Here is a 25238-nt window from a genome sequence, read left to right as displayed (position 1 = left end):
ATGTTAACAAAGACATTGGTTATGACTTAAGAAAATCTTGTTTGTCCACCTTCAAAGATGTCATTGAAAAAGGCTTAGCAACAGAGAAGGTCCTAATTGAACAAGGAGTCATCAAAATATTCAAAGAAAACAAATATGACTATAAAGGAAAAGACAAGCCAAGATTTTGGAATAAAAACAAGAACACAGTCAATGATGGTGTTGTGGATGCCAATAAAGTGCAACCTAAAATCATTTTTCTGGATCAAGCTCTACAAACAATCAGGTGAATACTCAAACAACTTCCAAATCATGAAGGAAGTACACCCCATTGGGAGAACCACTTGAGTCAGTTTTCAAGAAGCTAGTGGCAAACAAAATAATATTAATTCCAGATTTGCCTCCATATGAGCCAAAGGTTAAACCAAATTGGTGGAATGATGATGAGTATTGTGAATTTCATAAGAGAAAAGGTCATAAAATAGGAAATTGCCATTGGCTGAAGAACATCATACAAGATCTTATTGATAGAGGTGACATTGAGATTGAGGGACACTCATCCAATCAAGAACATGAGATGTTTAAATAACCGTTCCCAAAACATGACAAGGGAAAAGCTAAAGCCACAAATGATCAAACCAACTATACCAAAGCATCTTATAACTATGATTCAACTATCAATCATATTTCGATGGACAATTATGTCTCTACCATTATCATTAAGGACAAAACGCCTGAGAATTCTACCCAAAGACCCAAGATTGTCCTAAAAGGCATTGGATCTTCTTTCGAACCTACCTCTGAATGTAATGTTACAACTCATCAAGGTAAATTCATTTTTCAAGGTTCTCTAGCTAAAAACACCACTTCCTCATCAGCCAAGCCTGAGTATGACCTTGTAGAACAGTTAGGGAAGACACCCACACTCATCTCCATCCTTAAGCTCTTATGCATATCCCCCACACATAAAGCCATTATTGACAAAATCTTGAGAGACACTTCTATCCCCACTGATCTGAGCATGGACCAGTTTTAAGCCATGGTGGGATACCTTTCCATTCCACACTCCCTTACATTTATAGAAGTTGATGACACCTTTGTGAGCCAACCACATAATGCACCTTTACACATTGAAGCCTTCCTACACAAACATCGAATAAAATGAGTCTTGATAGATGGAGGAGCAGGTCTAAACATTTGTACATTGAGCACTATTAAATAATTGGGATATTTAGACAAAGCTGTGAATTCTGCAAACAAAATTACCATCAAGGCATATGATGATGAAGAACGTTCATCCAAAGGCATAGTCACCTTGCCTCTCAGAGTTGGGCCAGTTACAAAGGATGTGGTTTGTCAATTCCTAGACCTGGATCTCACATACAATGTATTACTAGGATGTCCTTGGATTCATGAAATGAGGGCAGTCCCATCTACATACCATCAATGCATTAAGTTTCCTCACAATGGAGTTGAAATAATAGTTAATGGTGATCCTAATCCATTCATATACTGCAATAACTTGAGATCAAAAACTGAGACAATCATTCCAAGTAATAGGGAAGTTGTCCCTTCTTCTGCATACATTGATCCTAAATCATTACAACCTTCGATATCAAAACAAGGTGAGCTTAAAGGGAAATTTTAGGACAAGGGCATGGGTGAATACACTTTGAATCAAACCATGTGCTTACAGCAAGTTATGAGTTCACCAAAAGAATATGGATGACCACATCCTTCTAAATGGGTATCCATCATTACACTCAAATGGGATCCTACTATCTTCCAAAAGTGGGGTGAAGTGGAAGAAGAAGAGTTATACAAAATGCTTTACAAAGACCCTGAAAAATGATACGCAAGATCACATCAACATACCATGTGAAAAGTATGTTAAAGGATTCAAGATCCTACAAAAATTTGGTATGATGGCAAAAGTCCTCTTGGCTTAAGAAAGGAAGGCATCATTGAACCTTTACAACCTGAATTGACATTTAAAAAGGAATGCTCGAAAGGACTTGGTTCCATGTCTTCCAAGATCAATACTCAAAAGACAAGAGAAGCATTACAAATCAAAGTTGCCAAAATTCAACAAGAGAATCTCTATTCCATAGACTCCAATGAATGGGAATGGGGTTTAGACAAATCCTCCGGTGACTATGAACTCACCGAGACATTCAGAGAACTAGGTGAATCCACAGAAGAAGAGGAATTTTATAGAAAAATCAAAATTGGTCAAGAAACAAACCCTGAGGATCCCACATAGTCCTTGTCTCTAGGTTCTAGGTCGAAATCGCGAAGAATGAGAACACCTGTCCCAGAATGCACTACTAGTGATGACAATTTGGATTCATTCATGATCGAGATAGATGAGGAGAGTGCCAATGATGACCCTAATAACCACCTTGACATACCTGATTATAACTGCATCTTCACCCTTAGTCCCGCTAACTTTGAAGACATCAAAGGTCTTCCCCTTGTTCACCACCAACTTATTGACTGGGACCATGAAGGACCTACACAGTTCGACACGTTCCAAAAATATGAAGCCTTTAATGACTATCCAGGCATATGAGATGATCTTCCCCCTAGGGACCATAAGGAAAGATACACTATAGAACTCAAAAGAATGGCATATTTTGGTGAGGGTGTTGGGCCTTCCAGTCGCAAAAACATAAAAATAAAAACACATCAAGGGTCTTATGGTGGAAACCACATTGTGGCACTGTCTGACCCCAAAAAAGTAAACCAGAAAGGACGTATCTGGGGGCGAAAACCTCTCTGAGGCACCCAAAAATGGAAGGCTCTATATTCTCCTGGCATCATACGAAGAAAAATCATCTATGTTGGTAGAGGAGACCATCAAAACAAACATTGGTATAGAATAAATTCCACATAACATATTCCTAGCTCAATCCCTAATAGAGACAAAAAGATCAAAGTTCATAAGTTTCTTCACAGAGTGACAAATCAACTTTGCATGGTCATATGCTGACATGCCTGGATTAGATCTAGATTTGCTAATGCATCATATGACAGTCAAACTGGGGGCAAAACCAGTGAAACGAATGTTAAGAAAAATGCATCCACAAGTGGCATTATTAGTCAAATCAGAGCTTGAAAAATTATTGGATGTTGGATTCATACACCCAATTGACTATCCTGAGTGGATTTCCAACTTAGTACCTATCAGCAAACCAGATCGTAGCATCAAAATATGTACAGATTTCAGAGACATCAACAAAGCTTGTCCTAAGGATGATTTTCCATTACTAAATATTGACCTAATCGTAGATCTCAAAGCAGGGCATGCGATGTTATCTTTGATGGATGGATTCTCTGGCTATAATCAAATAAAAATCACATCTGAGGATCAACACAAAACAACATTTACTTGTCCTTGGGGAACTTTCTACTGGAATGTCATGCCCTTCGGGCTCAAGAATGCAGGCACTACATATCAAAGAGCCATGACTACTATCTTTCATGATCTCATGCACATTACTATGGAAGATTATGTTGATGATCTTTTGGGCAAATCAATAGAAAAAGATACACATTTGCACATACTTTTAGTCATTTTTGATCGGTTGGAAAAATACAAAGTAAGATTAAACCCCAAGAAATGTGTCTTTGGAGTAACCTTCGAGAAGCTCTTGGGATTCATTGTCTCAAAAAGAGGAATTGAAGCTGATCCAGCAAAAGTCAAAGCTATCCTAGAGATGCAACCACCAAGAAATATCAGTCAACTTTGATCTTTGCAAGGGAGACTCCAGTCCATATGAAGATTCATAGCACAACTTGCGGATAAATGTCATCTTTTTCAGCATTTGCTACACAAAAACATCAAATTCAAATGGGATGATAACTGTCAACAGGCTTTCCAGATACTCAAAGATTATCTTCTGAATCCGCCAGTCTTGATGCCATCGGTTCCGGATCAACCCCTATTACTATACATATCTGCTACTTCAACAACATTAGGGGCACTCTTAGTACAACAAGATACTGAGGGCAATGAAAAGGAAGTCTACTACATTAGTCACACTTTGGTGGGATATGAGCTAAACTACACACCCATTGAGTGTGCATACCTCGCTATGGTCTTCGCTTCGCAGAAATTATGACATTACATGCTAACCCATAAAACTAAGTTGGTCGCAAGGATTGATCCATTGAAATATCTTCTCAACAAAGCAATGCTTACTGGTTGACTAGCCAAATAGGTGATGCTCCTAAGTGAATTTGACATTGAGTATGTGGATAGAAAAGCAATTAAAGGACAAGCTATTACAGATCAATTAGCAGATGCTCCCATGATAGATGATGCTCCTCTAACTTCAGAATTTCTAGATGAATTCATTTTGACAATATCACACACAAAGCCTTGGCAACTATACTTTGACGGCTCATACACACAACAAGGTGCAGGAGCTGGCATCCTCTTCATTACACCTCAAGGGGATTCCATACCAAAATCATATCGACTATCATTTCCTTGCACTAATAACATAGCAGAATATGAGGCATTAACAATAGGTTTACAGATTGCAATTCAATGGAAGATACAAGAACTTCATGTTTTTGGGGACTCTTAACTTGTAATTCATCAAGCAACTGATGACTACCAAACAAAGGATGAAAAATTAATGCCTTACAAAAGAATGGTGGATGACCTAAAACAATATTTTGTAAAGTTAAACTTTGAGCAAATACCAAGGGAGCAGAATTGAGCCACGGATGCCATGGCTACAATTGCTTCATTGATCTATCTACCACAAAATGAAACCTGCTATGAGTTCTTGGTGGATAACCTTTTGGTTCCCTCATATGAGATTACTCCTACTGAGATGATATGTGTCATTGGTCCTGATTCCCAATTATATGGTTCCATTTTCACATACCTTCATAATAATACCATTCCTCCTAACTTATCCAACAACCAACGTCATACATTCATTCACCAATGCTCCTGATACATCCTTTTAGCCGATATCCTATACCGCCAAGGTTTAGATGGCACTCTCCTTAGATGTTTAGAAAGGGACAAAGCCCAGATTGCGTTATGAGAAGTTCATGAAGGGATATGTGGTCCACATTCTAGTGGTCCTATCTTAGCCAAGAAACTCATCAGGACTGGATATTACTAGCCTAATATGGAAAGACTCATATCAGTTTGTCAAGAAATGTAAGCAGTGTCAAATTCATGGAGACCTCATTCATGCGCCAGCATAAGAACTTCAACCAATTGCGACTCCTTGGCCCTTTTGCCAATGGGGACTTGATCTCATAGGCAAGATTCACCCACCTTCCAATGGCCACAAATTCATAATCACTGCTATAGAATATTTCACAAAATTGATTGAAGTCGTGCCTCTTACACAAGTCACTGGAAAACAAATTGCTAAATTCATTCTCAACTACATCATTTGTCATTACGGTATTCTGATTTCCATCATCATCGATAACGGGCGTCCCTTCAAAAATCAAGATGTTCGTGAACTTTGTGATCGCTTCCATATTACCCATCATTTCTCCACACCTTATTACCCCCAAGGTAATGGCCAAGCTGAGGTGTCTAATAAAACTATTCTTAAAATCCTAAAAAAGACAATCAATGACGCTGGCCGCAATTGGCATATCCAACTTAATCCCGCACTTTGGGCTTACCGCACAAGCGTCCGTACACCTATAGGAGCCACACCTTATTCACTTGTCTATGGTGCTGAATCTATCTTGCCTATCGAGGTCAAGTTACCCTCTTTACAAGTCTCTTTACAAAACATTATCTGTGATGAAGACTACAGGGTCTCTCGCTTACAGGAACTTGAACTAATAGATGAACGAAGACAAACTGCTTTTAATCACCTCAAGGCTTATCAACAATGAATGAGTTGTAGTTACAATCATAAAGTCAAACCTCACACATTTGAGGTAGGTGACTTAGTTCTCAAAGAAAATCCTAAAAATCAGCAAGGTAGAGAGAAGAAGGGCAAGTTCGAACCAAATTGGCTTGGTCCTTACATCATCACAACAACCTATGGATCTGGTGCATATCAGCTCTCAAATATAGAGGGTGAACCTTTGGAGGATCCTATCAATAGTATGCACCTTCGCAGGTTTTACACATAGCTCTTCAGAGTATTCCAATTCAAAAATACAAAAAAATCATAAAAATTCAAAAATACAAAAAAATTCAAAAATCAAAAAAAAAAAGTAAAGAAAAAACATTTCGTCCAATGGTGAAAACCACTTTGGTGGCACGTTGGGCAAGTACCATGGTGAAAACCAGGTCACTGGCAACATGCGTAGAGACATTGCTCCTCCCTCCTTCAGGATTCACTTTCATCCTTTCACTTTTTGCACACACTCATAGCCTGTCTCTTCATAATGAACTTACCCATTCCCATCATGGCTTGTTATTGATCTACCTAAGATTGGTTATCCATTCATAATAACCCCCTTTTCACCCTTTCCATCCATAATAAATCAGATCCTATCTGTGGTTAAGGCTAATCCTACGTCTAGTGATGGGTGTGGAATTGAGAGCATCACACGTTCTGAGGAGTACAGTTTCTTCCAGTTTTCTTTAGTCTATCCGCGCACAATCCATAATAAAGCAATATTTGCATTGCCAATCTGCAATAAAAGTTTTGTCTTCTCCACAATAAAGTATCAATTGCATGGATTCAGTTAGTTTTAGATGAGACACAGTAGCAACAATGGACTTCAACAAATAAAATCTTTCAACAAACTCGGACAACATTATGATTCAGTGCTATCTATCCTTTTGTGAAAGTAAACATCGTGACCACAATCAAATAAGACTTATACAAGTGACAATAGACACTAAATTTGAGGACTATAGTGGATGTTGGTGTTGAGTCTTGATTTTATTTTGATTTTATCTTTTGGTGACATGTCTTTTATCTTTTTCAAGATGTCTTTGACTAGAGATTTTATCTCCAAGATGTCTTTGACTAGAAAGGTGAGGATGGGGTATCATCACCTATTTTTCTTTGATGTCTATAGATTGTCTCTTAGTAATGCTATGACTTGTCCAAGGATATGAGGACACTAAGAGTCTAGTGTGAATTGGGCCATTCCTTGTTTGCAACTGTCTTATCTCCATGCAAATGGGTACAATGACTTTCTAGGTTGAACATATATCTGGATTGTCATAACCTATTCACCATAATAAAACTCAATGATGATAATGCACAAGAAGCTCTTTCACTTTCATATCTTCTATCTTCCATCCCCCTTTCTTGATTGACTTCCATCATCCTTCTTGAGTCCATGTAGCCTGCTATCACACGACTGAGTATAATGACACACCAAAAATATTTGCATTTCATGTAGTTGCACCTGCATTACCACATATTAGGCATTTCATACATATATATAGATATTACAATTGCATCACATCTTGCACACAACACATGATCAGCACATTTTACATTTTCATCATGTAAATAATTATTTGCATTATCATATTCATCTGCATTTCATACATTCACATTTGCATCATGCATAACATATTAAAAAATAAAAATAAAAAATATTGCATTTCATTATGTACATATTTGCATCCATGTCATAACCATCACATAGAAACATCTCATCACATAGAAACATACATCATGAAACAGCTCATCATATAGGTACACATGCATATAGCTACTGCAAGGATGAATCTCATATATATCAAAATCATAAGTGTCATGATACAATGATGTCAAAATACATATTGCCACAATCACCCAAAGGTGTCATCATACAAAATGGTACAAAACTGATACATAGGGAGCCCTCTAAGGCTATGATGAACTTCCTCCCTCGGAGCCACCTGGCCTTGATGGAGTCTGAGCCATAGAAGGACCCACTCTAGGATCATCTCTCCTATCCCCTCTATCTGGTGGTGGTGGAGGACCCATGACCCCACTGCTCGATGCATGTTGTCTATCCCTCCCTCTAGTGGTCATCACTGTCCATGATGGTTTACAGAAGCTCCTAGCCCACTGTTATGGTGGCATCGCTCCATAGTATAGGTCTCTCCAGTAACCTATCTCCTCCCCAGCTCATAGAACATAGGTGTATCTAGCTCCTATGTCCTTTGTTGCCTATCTCCCTGCCCTCAGTGCTATCTTAGCCTCCGTATAGCACTGAATAGCCTGACCCCTCTCCCACTTAGTATCCCTCAGCTCTCTCATGAGCCTATCCCTCTCCTGCTCGAGATCCTAGATCTCATCTACCTATCCCTAACAGATCTCCCTCAACTCTAGCAACTCATCCTCCTCCTCTTCCCCCTCACCCTATGGCTATTGTCATTTTTGATGATGTTGTTGTGATTGTCATTGATCGACACACACTTGCCTTGCGATCACTTTTTGTTTGTATGAGTTATGCTTGACAGGTATTTGTTCCAACTAGTATTATGTATTATAGTCTTTAGACTATCAGTGTTTTGCAAAAAGTGTTTACTGATCCCAAGCGGTATGAAGACCTCAAGAGATTTGAGGATCCCAAAGTGGTACAAAGAAACAAAGTGGTTGTTATCATTTTTCCCAGTCCTCATTTTGGCAAACCGGTAATTGGTAAAATGTGTGAACCGATAATTGGTAAAATATGTGAACCGGTAATAGGTAAATGTATGAACTGATATTACTCAATGATGAGTTACCAACCAGTATTATTTTTGTGATGAGTTTTCATCCACCGACACTTTGGTGGTGATTCTATGTCATGTTACCAAATGTGTCCAGATGCACTGAACCTAGGAACTTGCAATGTAATCCTATTGGACCGACATGAAATCAAATTCCTTTATAAGGACATCATGTCTAGCATTTTAGATGGTTGTTACAGTTTTAGGTGGTTGATGAGGTTTTTGCATGTACGATCACAGAAGAAGATTAGGTCTATGTGAAGAAATAAAGTGTGGAGATTTTGAATACTGAAGTAATGCTGAAATGCATTAATAATGAGCTATCAAGGATCTAACCAAGCATATTGTGCTAGTATTTAGATCACTCACTTGTTGATTACTCACATCTTTGACAAGTTTGTAAACCTTAACCAGGTAGGCCTGGCAAAGCCTTTGTAAATCCTCTAACAAGGTGGTTCACAACTGTGGATTTGAAATCCTCTCACAAGGTAGTCTTTAATCAAACTTATCTCTTAACAGAGATTGAAATTCCTAACAGGATCTGTTCTGGTAAATAACATTGTATGACCTTAACCGGTCTGGTTACGGTCTGGTTACTATTCTACAGATAGTTACTTGTGAGTTTCATCTCACTATGGTTTTTCCCATTTGGGTTTCCACGTCAAAATCTCTTGTGTTATGGTGATTGTGCTTCTGCGGGTGAATGCCTTATTTTTTGTTTGGTTTTCATTTGTGTTAACTAGTTTGTTAGTAAAATTATTATACCGGTTTACTGCTAAACTGTTTAAGTGTTTAAGTTCAGTATTTATTGGTATATTAATTCACCCCCCCTCTTAGTATTCATCAATTGGTATCAGAGACAACCTTTCTATAAGTCTAACCACTTGGAAGGAGATATGGGGGAATACACTGTGAGGAAACTTATTCACTGTCTCACTCAGATTGAGAAAGCCTTTGATGAACTCAAAGTCAAATATAAAGCCTCTCTAGAAAAGAGAAGAGAGCATGCTAAGAAACTGATGGAGCTTACTGAAAATAGTTCTTCTGATGAAATAGACATGGAAGCCCTAGTTGAAGAAATTGAAAAACTGAATGAATCTAATGCTAACCCAAGAAGGGAACTGGAAGGACTGACTATCAGAATGTGTCAAGAGCTTGAGAACTAGAGGAAAGCTAAAGATTTGATAAAAGACAAAGATCATGAGATCTCCAAGATGAAGCAAGAAATCAGTGCACTTACCGCTCATCTCCAAGAGAGTAAAGTGGAAAAAGAAGAAATGCAAGGTGAACTAAACATGGCTATTTCTAAGAATGCAACCTTGAAGGAATCCAATGCTGCTATTTCCAAAGAACTCACTGAGTCAAAGGAAATACCTGCCAAATTCAATAATGTAATGCCCATACCCTAGTCAGACTTTTAAAACCCGTTTAACCTTGATTGACTTCCTATGTGGCATTCTTGAATGGTAGATTAACCGATATGCAATGTGTAGTTTAGATAATATAAATAAACTGTGCATACTTATTATTGTGCTTTTGCATCGATTCTCGTGTAAATGTAATTGTTCCTAACCCTTGTGATAAATCTTGAGCTAACGTCTTCATTGAATATGTATTTGTATATGCATGCTTGTATGCATTCGTGAGTGCAGGAGATTTCAGGTACAACACCGCTTAGGGAAAGGTTCATCTCCTTTGGAATTTGCAAGGTTGAGTATGCTCCTTCATCTTTTGAATTCGGATTAAGTGGTCATATAACTCTCGTTTTGCCTTAGCCATGGTTAGGTGAGCATCATGTGTGGATTCGTGGGGATTGCTTTTCTTTGGGATGCATGTCGAGAGACTTGGAGAACTTCCTCGATTTGCATGCCCTGCGCGAGGTAAGTGAGGTTTGTTATCCTAAGTATTAAATTCAAATTTATGAGTAGATGAGCACATTAGTAATTTAGAAATTTAAATGGGTAGCTTCCTTTATATGATTGATCATTAATTTAAGAGATCGCTTTAAATTATTATCGTGGCAAGCTTAAGGTATTTAACTAGGGTTAGTGTACTCATTTGCGCGTTTGTAACATTTACGTATTTGTAGTTGAGAAATTAGAATAAATAAGACTCTTGTACTAGATTAGTCATGTATTTAAAAAAATGTCGCTTTATTTTGTTGTAGCGAGTTAATTTAATAGTTAATTTTAATAACTACGATTTTATTGAGTTATGCGTTTTAGAAAGAAAAAATTTTAAAGTCATCTGGGAGATAGAAATAAATTACTCATTTCCGCATTTTGGAAGAAAAAAGGGTAAATTATTACTATTTAAAAGAAATTAGTTCCATTTTACTTGTAAAGTGGATAAAGTATAAAAGTTCGATTTTTAGAAAATTAAATTAATCAAAGTATAAAGTGTTGGCTAAAGTGATATGAAGAAAATTTAAAAAAATTAGAGTTGAATAAGGAATGGAAGCTTTTAAATTTTAAAAGAAAAATGAATAAGGAGGAAATGAATGACTCCCATTTGGATTTTCATCCATTTTATTTTGAAAATAAAATGCCTAAATTCGAAATTAAAAATTAGGGCAAAATTAGGGTTCTCTTTTTAACCTAGTTTTGGAGACATTTTGGGGGTTCTCTTTTGGGGGGGAGAAATGGAGTTTTTCTTGCTTGCTTGGAGTTGCAGGTGGAGCTCTTCCTTAGATTCATGCCAGGAATGCTAATGGGAGGTAGGCCTCTTGTGTATCTTGTAGTTGCATTTAAAACCATAAGAAATGTGTTTGGAGGAAAACCTTGAACTGTTATTTGGAAATCTTTTCCCATTTGATATTTTAGCTATTCTGAAAAGAAACAAAAAAAAAATGTGAAGAGATGGCTGTGACTGTATATGCATTTTGTGTTATCCCTCATTGCTGTTTGGGGTATTTGAAAACCCCTTTGTGTTTGGAGAAGAATGAAATCACCAAAGGAATGGATACCAAAACACAGTCTGTTTAAAACGAACTTAATTATTTTGAGCTTGTGCATTTTTAATCTTTTATGAGCATATTGTGGCGGGCGTTTGGTTTTCATTGTTTTCGAACCCATGTGTTTTTTTTTTAAAAAATATATATTTATATTTTTACGCGAGCTGGGCGCATGTTTTTTTTTGTTATATCGGCCCGGGCGTATGTATTGACTGAGGGTTTGGGGTTGGAGGGCGGGGAGCAGAGCTCCACCCATTCCTCCTCCCCTTCCCCCACGCGTCCCCCTTACCTCCGCTCGCCCCCTTACCTCCCCCGCTCGCTGATTCCCCGCTCGCGTGTGGTTGGTCTGCGGCCGCAGCACCGCGGTGGCCGCAGGGGCCGCGGTGGCCGCAGGGCGCCGCGGACCTGCGGACACCGCAATGGCGCCGCCGTGCGGGAATGCCCTGCGGATTGCGGCTAGGGTTTGGCTGCAAGCAATTTCGTTTTAAAATTTGTTTTTTTTTTTTTATTTGTTTTGTTGATTGATGGTTATTAAATTAGTTTTGTTTTGTAAGTTAAAAAAAAAAAAAGATGGTTTTAGTTTGTCTCATTTTATCAAAAAAAAAGATGTTTAGTAATATCAAGATATTATAAGCGATAGGTTATATTAAAATTTGAATGGAGATGTACATTCTAAATAGTTATGTTTTTTCTTTCCATTTTAAATGTCAAAAAGAGGATAAATAGGTATGTTAAAATATACATGTCAATATAGGTAACATCTAATTTAGTATATATATACTTGATGACCTATATGGACTTCACCTTTCTAAAAATATTATGGAAATGACTTTTATTATCCTTACGAATGTTGAGATGTGCATTTAAGCTTAATTTAGCTCGGGAACGGTTGTCCCATTTCTTTATTTACTCTTAATCTATTTTTGTTCCTATATAGTAATAAGGTATTCCTTGTGTAGTTAGAAAAGGGGCCAGATTATCTTTGTAAAACCATCTTATCATTAGTGGGTATCTAAGGGTTATTTAATTTGGTTAGACGTTTACGTCAACTCGAGAAAGTGTTGAATTTACTCGTCAACGCTTGAGCATGTCTTATTATTTTGGGATATTGTGGCGTCTGTTTTAATGGCACGGTCTAGATAGGCATGTTGGGTCCCCGTCATCTGATTGCTTTTGTCTGACCAACGTCGGTCAAGTCTTCATTTAGGATACCACCAGTTAAGAAATCCTTGTTGTTTTTGCTTTAAAGTGTTTTCAGTTGGAGCCACTCTAGAAGGGACCATTATGTAAACTCCGAAGGAGGTGTCTATTGTTTATTGGTTGAGTTCGCCCATGAGGGAAAGATGTAAAGACTTATAAATTATGTAATTCCTAACGATATAACACCAAAGGGGTCTTGCAGTTGAGTAGACCCGGAGATGTAGCCCATCCGGGGTGAACTCCGAGATCATACCTGTGTTATGCGATGTTTTTAGCGTACCTTGTTTTATGTTTTAAATTATCATGAATGGTTGTAATCTTGCATAAGTGTATGGTGGAAATTTAATGAATTCAAATTTAAGTGCATAACATTATTCATATGGATAAATGTAGTTATTTAAGTTCATAAAACGTTGAGAGTTATGAATATGGCAAAGTATTTAAATGTTGAAATTAAGTTGTGGAAAAAAATAATTTGATAATGTTAATTTAAATTGTAATAGTGGATGGAATCTTGCTAGAATACTTCATTGGATTAATTTGTTAATAAGCATGTTAATGGAATGAATGTAAGAGGGAAACAAAGTTAAAATTTATGTCACAATTCCTAGATTGAAATCTAAAGGATGCATATCATATAAATATCTACCTTTTACCTTAGTAAATGAATCACGCCATGTTAATTATGTTTCATTACATTGAATGAATTTGTTAAGATAGTTCACGTTTTAATCTTAACAATAATCCTCACCAAATTAATTTGATAATCGTGTGGACTCAACTAGGTATTCATGTTGTATATTGAATGAATATACTTAGTAATTTATGTTGTAATTATAACCAAAATACCCTCACCAGATTTATTTATATAATTGGGTGAACTCAGTTTAGATATCCATATTTTAATCCTTATAAAAGGAATCCCTCATGATTGCTAAAATTGATCTAAAAGGGGAAATAATTGAATAGTTATTTATACGTTAAATCTTAGTAAAAGTATCTCCATCCTATTAATTTCATCAAACAAAAAAAAAAGATATGCAAAAAGATAATTGTATTTTAATCCTAATAGAAGAACGTCATTATGATCTTATTACTCTAATCTTGAAATGTCGAATGTCATCTAGTTAACGATACTTTAATTTAAAGGATGCTCTCGTTTGTCCTAATGCATATCCATCTTAATGAAGTTAGTCCATTTATTTGTATTATTAAAACTTCAAAGGAATTCTATGGCTACTCACATTATACCTTTCATAAAAGAACTTCAACTCATTAGTTGGCTATGCATGAAACCCTATGAAAGGGCCTCACTCTATTAATTGTAGTTAATCCTTAAGGAACGAATTTTTTGTTATTAACCATACCTTTTAATATTTAAGAAATATATATCAAATGAGGGTGGATACTTTAAAATCAAATGATGGAACCCTCGTTTTACTAATCGTAGCTTAACCCTAAACGAGTGAATCTCGTTAGGCATATTTATAGCATTAAAGGATGATGTCAAGTGTGGATGGTTATTTTAAAACTCTAATGAATGAACTTTGTTATATTTAAAACGCTTGAACCTATTTGGAGACCTCCTAACGAAATTATGAATTAAAGTGCTTTGAGTAATTAACCTCTCGATGGCCCCCTCACTAACCAAAGCAATTGAACGCTTCCTAAAATTATAAGATGTCAAACCATTGAACACATATATAATCAAGATCTATGCATTATCTCATAATTATAATACCCAGTTTAATGGATCTAATGACGCAAGTTGAGTTAGGTGTAAGGTTATGTAATCGCGTTGGGAAACTCCTTAGGATCGTTTCAGCCTTCCGCTGTGATATCCAAGTTGTCAGGTAACTCCAATGCATCTTAATGTTGTGTCTAATTATGAATTGAGATAACTTCAAACTAACTTAATATTGTAACTTATCATTAACGCTCTTAATTATTAATTTAAAAAAAAAAAAAAAAAAATTTACACTCTATTTGAGTGTTTTTAACTCAAACCCTTAGGGGTTTCCTAGCGGGGCATTACAAATAAGAGCATTGTTAAGATAGAACAAAAGCTTGAATCAGCAAAACCGGTAAATAATACCACTGGACTTGGTTTCTCTAGCTATGAGGAAGGTGAGACCTCTGGAACAAAAGTTGGAGCATCAAAGAAGCAACCAGCACCAAAGGATAAAGGTAAGCAAAAGTTCAAACCTATTTTCTTTAGTTGTCTCAAGGAAGGACACACTACCAATGTATGTAGAAGTAAGGCTTACAATAATTTTCCCTACTTTATAAACAATAAGCCTAGATCCAATAGATTCAATGGTAACTGTTATGCATGCAACAATTTTGGGCATAGAGAATTTGAGTGCAGGTCTGTTATACACAACACTGGAAGATATCCTCAAAGGAGTCAAGGAGTTTTTCCTAAATCCTTTGTGAACCAAAATCCAAACCGGTATGTAATGCCTATGACCATCAGTCAGGTGGTGGTGGCTATCAAGCAGCAACTAGTTGGAGAGAAACCTATTTGATTTGTCATGGTAGCGGTCACATTGCTGCAACATGCAGGAGGAAGAATGGTAGAATGAATAATAGACCATGGAGATCACCTGGAATGGTTTGCTATCATTGCAACAAACTAGGACACCCTGCCAAAACCTGCAAAATGAGAAAGAACATGTTAGATGATATACCAGTCACTCCAGAAGGAAAGATTGATGTTGAAACTGTTAAAACAGATATCAAGACAACATGGAAGAAGAAACCTGAAGAAGTGTCACAAGAAGAACCGGTTTCTGCACCTAGTGTGGAAGTCACTGAACCGACAAACTAAGCTTCAAAAAAGCTTAGGGGGAGCAAACCGGTGAAATGTTTCGAACCCCCAGTTTACATGGTAAAAGATCTTAACTGGTATGTGATACCTATCAATTGGTAGAAGACCAAAAACGGTAAAAGGAAAATTAGAGTTTATGCCCTAATGGTGGAACAATTATTATGGTAGGTGAAGAATTCATTTAAAAGGGATTTTCAAGTCATTTTCACTTATCATTTGTGAGTGAAGAAATTTTCAAGTGCAGAGTGACAAAAGGTAATTTGTCTTGCGATTCAAAGAGATTTCAAAACTTTGAAAGAAGAATCCAGAGATAATATCAATCAATCAGGTGAAGAACACAAAGCAGTAATCCAGCAACCGAAGTAGTGTGTGGTGAAGCTGAAGTTGCAAACCATAAATTGTGGATTTATGAAGGTATTTATCAAAATTCTTGTTTATCCATTTATCATGGCTTTTGCATCACACTCCAGTCCTAGTGCACCTGATGATTCGGTATATTTCATCCAATGGAAGGAGAAATACATTGCCCTATCCCATATACCCGCTGGTGTTACAATTGAGGAAGGTAGTTTAGATTATATTGAATGCAAAATAGAAGACCTAGGATCTTTAGTGATCTATTCTCAGTTAAGTTTATTCTGCGGGAAGGACAAGAAGATCAAACTGGAATATAGCATCCTGGAAAAGAAGAAGCTTCACAATGCAGTGTATTTTCTTGAAGAGTTCACAGAAGATCACATTCGAATCATTCTAAGAAGAGTGAATGGTGACAAAAAGTATCTTGAGTGCACACATGACATCACACTGGAAGTTATTCATGTCGTCATCAGTTTCTGTAATGTTGGAGATGTGCCAGCCCTAAGGAAAGTCATTAAGACAGAAATGACCAAGCTCACCAATTTTGTGAGCGACCAACCGGGAATGACCGTCAATACCATCAAGGATGATCTGGTCAAATATGCTTGTATGGTGATAGGTTACCGGACATTCTATGCTAGCAAAATTAACTCTGTCTCTACTATAGTGATAAATGCCACCTACAGGATGATCATGGAAGATGCCTCATTTGATTTATGCACCTGTATGCAAAGGCAACTTTTGGTGAACCTGAAGTCAATTAAATAGGACAATGCCTTAAGATTTAAATTTGTACAACTGTTGGTAGGATTGTTTTTCTATTTTCAAGGCTATTTCCTAGGAGTCGGTGATATATAATGGTCTGCTAACCAATCGGTTACCAACCAAATCAGAGAGAGTCTATAAGCGGTAGGAACTAGTTATCCTGAAGTCCTGAACAAATACTTTGATGAGTTCAGATGCAAGATGAGCCAGAGGGTGAGAATATCTGGTGACATTGTCAAGAAGTATGAAGAGGACATCTGCTTTATCATCAGAGTAGATGAGTGCATAATGGAGGTGGTTGAGCCTAGAAAAGAAGAAGAGCCCATGGGATATGAGGTAATGTACGACATGCTAGACGAGCATGCCTCTACCCTACTTGCCTCACCTCTTGATCCTAAGAAGAAGAGAATCGACACCTATTTGGAGAGGGTAACACCAGTTGAAGAACCTTCGATAAAGAAGGGAAAGACAGTGCCATTTGTATCGGCACCGGTTACTTTAGCAAGTCCTAAAGTGACCAAGCGATCACTAGCAAAGAAGAAACTGGAAGCTGCACCTGCCAAGGTCTTTGAAAGGAAGCTAAAAACTAAGAACACCTCACTAGACTCAAAGGATACAAAGCCTAAGGTACAACCTAAAAAGACTAGGCAAATGAGGAAGAAGACAAAGACAACCAACAATGAATTGACATGATCAGCACCAATAAATATAGACATTTCCTCTTACAAACCTTTGAAACATTGTCAAAGAACTATAAAGAATATTAGGAGAAACGTGCTAAGTGATTTAATAGATCATTTTGATGATTTTAATGACAATGAAAAGGAGGAATTTGAATAGGAATTTATTCAATATTTATGTATTAATGACCGATCACCATCAAAAATTAGATTTGAGACACCGGATTCTTTATATAATTCTTTAGATAACAAATGGCGCATTGCCATAGAAAAGGAACAAGAAATAAGAGAAGAAATATTTGCACAATATTTTCCTGATGTGTCAAATTCACAACTTTATGAAGTTATGGAAAAGTACAAAGGCCTCTTCTTCATGAGAAGAAGAAGACTCCTATTATTGGAAGGGAAAGTCGCTGAAGTGGTAAAAGATACCCACTCACATGCCAAAGTCAGTCTGAGGTTGCACCAAGTGTCCGAAGCCAATAAGAAGGCTGAGCAAGAACCAAAAATAGGAAAACCGAATGAGGTGTATGACAGTGAAGGAGAACCGGTCACTGAACAAATGGACCCTATTGACATTGATGCTTTGGATGGTGAAAATGTCACTTTGGATACAACAAAGGAAAAGGCTGACAAAGAGAGAGTGGACAAAGAAAAATAGGACAAAGATAAGGTTGATAAAGTGGAAGTGGAGAAAGAGAAGAAGAAAAAGGAAGAGGAGAAGAAGCAAAAGGAAGAGGAGAAGAAGAAAGAGGAAGAGGAGAAGAAGAAAAAGGAAGAGGAGGAGAAGAAAAAGGAAGAGGAGGAGAGGAAAAAGGAAGAGGAGAAGAGGAAATAGGAAGAGGAGAAGAAGAAAGAAGAAGACAAGTGGAAAGAAGAAGATAGAAAGAAGGAAGAAGAAAAGAGAAAGAAAGAAGCAGAGGAGCAAAAGAAGGTTGAAGAGGAAAGGAAAAGAGCCAAAGAGAAGGAGGAAGCAGCAAAGAGCACACAAGTGGAGACCCCTAAGGCAACCGGTAGTCAAGCCAAATCGGCTGACATTACCAGTCCCATTGACCTCCAATCTGCAAATGAAACAGAGCTCCTACAAAGCATTAAGCTTGCCCAAGACCGACTAGAAGCGCTAAGGAGAAAGAAGGAACAAGATGTTATTCAGACTGCAGTAGAAACTCTTACCAGTTTGATACCCGGTACCAACCTCCCCAATACTGATTTCTCTCTGGCCCAACTGAAACTTTTATGCACAGTTGTAGAGGACCAGGTACAATGCTTGGAAGATGCTGGTAAAGCCAACACACAAAAGAAGCATCAAAAGGCGCTGAACACTGCCTTAGTGAAGAAATTAAATGAGCTCCAGTTAGAACTTCAGAAAGCATAGAAAGACATAAGAGATGCTATGGATGAAGGGAAATTACTACTCAGTAAGATAAGCCAACCCCATCTATTCTGTGATGATGTGCTTGCTTAGAAAGACAAACTGCAATCTGATTTGTAGGCATATATAAGCACCTTCAAGATGCCCTATGATTCCTTCACCACATTTGGGTAAACCGTTAACCAATTTCAACTCTTGACTGTGAGAATAGAGTTGGAAATCACCAACCAGACCAAAGATTTGTAGGAACTTCAACTGGTAATACTACCATGACTGCAAATACTTCAGAAGTGCTATCTCAATCTGGATGTCTTAATGGTCACTCAAGAGATGAGTACCTTGGACGCCATGGAGGAACAGGTATCCCAGATGCAAATGGAAAGTGAAGTTGCTACCTCATTGCTTGAGTCATGGTCCTTATCCATGAAGACATTTATGCAGGATTTTAAATTGGTTTTTGATAAGTTTCACTCATTATTGTCATAAACATTTATTATTTTAATGATAATGAGAAACTGGGGTTATTCTGTAGTACTTTGTCATTGTTGGCAAAGGGGGGTAGTATTCTGTATTTAAAATTTTGATGCATGTTATGTATACTTTCATGTTTATCTTTGTAAGGGAGTAGTATACATTGTATTTTCTACAAAAGGGGTAGTGTATATGTTTAAGGGGAGTAATTTTGTTAATGGCATATTTTTGTTGTACAATACTTAGATATCAAAAATTTTCCTAAGTGTTGCCATCAATGCCAAAGGGGGAGATTGTTGGCATTTTTTATGATGTTGTTGTGATTGTCATTGATGGACACACACTTGCAAGATCACTTTTTGTATGTATGAGTTATGCTCAACCAGTATTTGTTCCAACCAGTATTATGTATTATAGTCTTTAGACTATCAGTGTTTTGTAGAAAGTGTTTACCGATCCCAAGTAGTATGAAGACCTCAAGTAGTTCGAGGATCCCAAAGCAGTACGAAGAAACAAAACGGTTGTTATCATTTTTCCCAGTCTTCATTTTGGCAAACCAGTAATTGGTAAAATGTGTGAACCGGTAATCGGTAAAATATGTGAACCGGTAATAAGTAAATGTATGAATCGATATTACTCTATGATGAGTTACCAACCAGTATTATTTTTGTGATGAGTTATCATCCACCGACACTTTAGCAGTGATTCTATGTCGTGTTACCAAATGTGTCCAGATGCACTGAACCTAGGAACTTGCAATGTAATCCTATTGGACAGACATGAAATCATATTCCTTTATAAGGACATCATGTCTAGGGTTTTAGATGGTTGTTAGGGTTTTAGGTGGTTGATGAGGTTTTTGCATGTGCGATCATAGAAGAAGGTTAGGTCTATGTGAAGAAATAGGGTCTGGAGATTTTAAAGACTGAAGTAATGCTGAAATGAATTAACAATGAGCTATCAAGGATCTAACCAAGCATACTGTGCTATTATTTAGATCACTCACTTGTTGATTACTCACATCTTCGACAAGTCTATAACCCTTAACTAGGTAGGCCTAGCAAAGCCTTTGTAAATCCTCTAACAAGGTGGTTCACAATTGTGGATCTGGAATCCTCTCAGAAGGTAGTCTTTAATCGGACTTATCTCCTAACAGAGATTGAGATTCCTAATAGGATCTGTTCTGGTAAAGAACATTGTATGACCTTAACCGGTCTAGTTACTATTCTGCAGATAGTTACTTGTAAATTTCATCTCACCATGGTTTTTCCCATTTGGGTTTCCACGTCAAAATATCTTGTGTTATGGTGATTGTTCTTCTGTGGGTGAATGCCTTATTTGTTGTTTGGTTTGCACTTGTGTTAACCAGTTTGTTAGTAAAGTTGTTATACCGGTTTACTGCTAAACTATTTAAGTGTTTAAGTTCAGTATTTATTGGTATACTAATTCATCCCCCCTCTTAGTATTCATCAGTGGCTGCTCCAGTGGCTGCCCCTAGCCCTGTCCCTGCCCCTGTACCTGTCTGGGACCCTGTACTGCTGGCACCTATAAAGGCAATCCACCTTTGCCCCTCACCATGTGAGCCTACCGAGCCTGCCTCTCCTCTCCACCCTCCCTCTGTAGAGCCACTCTGCTCTCTCCTACTACACCCCACCTCCTCTGCCAGCCTCTACCTCCACCATCTCCATCATCATCCCCATCACCTCCACCATCTCCATCTATCAGCTCCCCATGATCCATCAACCATGGAAATGGATGCTCAACCCAATATGCAGTATACTCTGCATCCATCCCTGCATCCTCTATCTCTGGCCACATATCCCAAGGCAACAGAATCATCTCTACCAGTTGCATCATTGCCTGATCATATGACAATAATGGCCTAAAGTGCGCCTGATCCCTCACTATCTGAGCATACATCCCAGAACCCTATGGCATCCATTGTATCCTACCAAACTTCCTACCCACCCTATCCACTAACTACCTCTCTAGCACATAGGGTGTCCACCCAATCAGATACCTACTCCTGAATGTATATGGCAGCTCCACTGCATCATCCTCCCACTCCTCACACTCTCAATATAGCCTCCATACTACAGTGTCAATCTCATCAATGACCATGCGCCAGTACTCCAGTCTCCCAATCCACGTCTCATGTCATATAAATGCACAAAACTGCGCCCATGGCCGTTGCCTCTAAAATGAATCAGTTAGGTAACTGGCAGATGCTCATAAGCCCACACCTACGACAATGTCACTCTGCAACCCAATCCTACTGATCCATGGTATACAAACTAATGAATCTCATAATACAAATGTGCCAGTAGACACGGTCCCCATACAAATATGGTATGCTATGTCACCAGTGTCTCCAGTCTACTCCCCCAGCCCACAACCAATCCTCGTGTCATCCTATCTAGACAGAGGAACCCACTGATCACTCCTTCCAGTACTGTTGGTAGTGCTAGTCATGTATGTGTCATTGTGTCCCATGCCATGTGTCCAACCCTCTTCTCCAATCCCGGATCCTGGAACACTCATCTCAGGGCATCCCTATCTCCATCTCAATCGTAAGGAACTAACTCCCCATCAATCAGTATCCTCAGAATCCTGTAAACATCCTCTAAGTCGACTATCATCTCACCCATCAGCAAATGAAAACTACAAGTCTTTGAGTGCCATCTCTCAGCTAAAGCAGTCAGCAACCCCATGTTCGCCCGAAACTCAGGCACATACAGAATGTGTCACAAGCCCATAACCTCAATCACTACCCTATCCTCAAATGTCAGCTTTGGTCATAAACTCTAAGTCGATGGGAATCTCTCCCATGACTCTAGCATAGGTAGGTACTCCTACAGTCAAGCAAATCAATCGTGTCAGTCATAGTGGCATTCCCTGTTCATCACAAAATGTTTCTTTTTATCCTAGTGACACTCATTGTTCATCACAAAGTGTTGTTGTTTATCCTAGTGGTACTCCTTGTTCATCACAAAGTATTGTGCGTTTTTGCACTCCTTGTTCATCATAAAGTTCTTCTCTTTTTAGTACTCCCTATTCATCACAAAGTATTATGTCTTGGCATTCCCTATTCATCACAAAGTGCCTCGATCTATCCTATCCTAGGGCTCTGCTTGAGTGTATCCTCTTGAGTAGTTTCCTAACTGCCAAGGTATGTTCTATTTCAGAATTGTCAGTCCTAGCCCTATCTGCTATCCTAGTCTTACTTAGAGGACCTGCTTGAGTGTATCATCTTAGCAGCTTATCCAATCGATAGCATATGTTCATCACAGAACTACCAATTTGGCCTAGAAGACATAAATGCGCCTTCATGACATAAACATGCTTGCATATTGCACATAGGCATCTTCTCTGTACAGACCCGCCTAAAATACATAGGTGTGCCTTTGCTCTGCACAAATGTGCCCATATAGAAAAAATGTGCCTGCACAACATAGACGCGCTTGCATTTGGGACAAATGCCTTTTCATTCACAAACGCGCCTGGCACAAACACAGACGCGCCTAGTTTACCCAAACACGCCTGGCACCAACACAAATGCACCTTAGCATTTTTTGATCTTGTTTGACATTCTTAAATGCGCATTTATGACACTACCTAGTGTTCATTAATGACAACATTTATTATGACAAAGTACAAGGAGGTTTTGCGGTACTTACCGGCTCTCCTACATCTGCTAGCCTCTATAATCGGTGAACGCAATCAAATCTATTAACCAATGCCATCACTACTGACTGTTGCTGCTCTATTCTCTCTCTACACTCTGATCTCTTGGATGTGTGGATGACAATGAGGATTTTTTCCCCTTGTGGTCTATCTTATAGACTGCCCTAGCCCTAGCCCTAGCCCTCGTTTCCCAAGTCAGTCTTCGTTATCCCGTGACTCTGTCACTCTATCCTATCTGATCAGTCCATTCTAGCCTTTCTTTCTTATCGAGAGATTGTCTATGATCTTTTCAGACATTTTCATCAAATCTCTTGAGGGGGCATATCATTCCCATCTTGGGGAAACTTTGTTTCAGTTCATATTATCTTCTTTGAAACAACGTGACAAGTTGCATTGTCTCAAAGAGGGGCAAAATGTAGACACCTAAAATTGTCATGTCTAATTAAATAAATTTATTTATTTATTTAATTACTTTATCCTAATTCTTCTATTAATTAAATAAATCTTTATTTATTTAATTAATTCATTTATCCTCTTCTAGCTTTATTTCTCATTTAAATAAATACATTTATTTATTTAAACTATCCTTTTCTCTTAAATTAAATAAATTATCCCACTTCTTCTATTAATTAATTAAATCTTTATTTATTTAATTAATTCATTAACCTTTTCTACCCATGACACATGTCATTCATCTCTTAATTCCTACACTACCTACCCTCTCATTATTTTCTTATTTTCTCTACCTACCCTCTAATCATAGCCGACCATTTATCTTTTACACCTCTTAATCTTATCCCTCCATTTCTTATAGTGTCTTCTATATAAGGAGATGCTTCCTTCATTATCAACCCTATGCATTCTAATCAAGTATCCTAACATTCAAACTTTTATATACGATCCTACTTGCAACCACATTTTCGTTCTTTGTTGAGCTCTTTTGCACACATAAAATCTGAGAGCAAATATATCAAGCAAGATCAATGGAGATAGGAAGAATGGATATCCAAACCCTATTGGACATGTGATGGTATAATCTTTGTTATTTAATTAGATTTACATTATCTTAGGTAATCTTCATATGTTATGGTGGATCTTTGTTGTTGTTAGGCTAGGGTTTTATGGTTGAATTCATTTAGTCTTTCAATATTGTTGTTTCCACTTTTCACCATATACAGTTCCAATAACATTCTTATTTTTAGGTCAGGGAACTAAAGTCCAAGTTTCATTCTTCTCTATCTAATCTAATTCATCTTCCATAGCCTTTAACCAATGTTCATCCTTACAAGATTCAATAACAGATGTCAGTTCAACTTGAGAAATAAGACTGAGAAATAAGACATATCTCTTCATTTGTTAGTGTTCTTCTTGTCATAACTCCCTTGATCCTATCTCCTATGATTTGATCTTCAGAATGATTTAATCTTACATACCTTGGTGTCTTCTAAACTTTAGGTTCACTTCTCTGATCATCAGTCATAGTTGAATTTCCTGATTGTACTGGTGTAACTATCTCGGTTTCCTATACCAGTTGAGGCATTGTCTGTTCAGTTATGATCATTTACACTGTCAGTTCCTTGTCATATGATATAGAATGATTTATGTACTGCTCATCCACTTTCACATTAGCACTCTCCACAATTCTCTATAATCTTTTATCATAACATCTATATGCTTTGCTTTGAATTGAATAACCAAGAAATATCCCTTCAACACATCTAGGATCAAACTTTCCAGTTGAATCATCTCTTTTGATATAGCATTTACTTCCAAAAATTCTAAAATACTTAAGAGTAGGTGTATGTCCAAACCATAATTCATAAGAGGTCTTACTAATTTCACCTTTGATGTGAACTCTGTTGAATGTGTAGACTGTTGTACTCACTGATTTTCTCTAGTAGATATGAGGCTATTTGGCTTCCATCATCATAGATCTTGTTGCATCCAAAATGGTTTAGTTCTTTCTTTTCACCACTCGATTCTACTGAGGAGTCTTAGGTGCAGATAACTATCTCTTGATTCCATTTGTCTCACAATAACTATTAAATTCATGAGAAGTGAACTCACCGCCATGATTTGATCTTAGACATTTGATTTTTAATCCAGTTTTTGTCTCAACCTTTTCTCTAAAGATCTTGAATTTCTCAAAAGCTTCAGACTTTTCCTTAAGAAAAGTCACCCACATCATCCTAGAATAGTCATCAATAATCAGCATGAAATACCTATCACCTTGAAAGCTTCTAGTCCTTGTTGGACCACATAAGTCAGTGCGAATCAAATCA

Source organism: Cryptomeria japonica, chromosome 5 (assembly GCF_030272615.1).
Source record: "Cryptomeria japonica chromosome 5, Sugi_1.0, whole genome shotgun sequence".
In the NCBI taxonomy this organism is placed as follows: domain Eukaryota; kingdom Viridiplantae; phylum Streptophyta; class Pinopsida; order Cupressales; family Cupressaceae; genus Cryptomeria; species Cryptomeria japonica.
The sequence above is the reverse complement of the archived record's forward strand: the minus strand, read 5'-3'. Positions refer to the sequence as shown.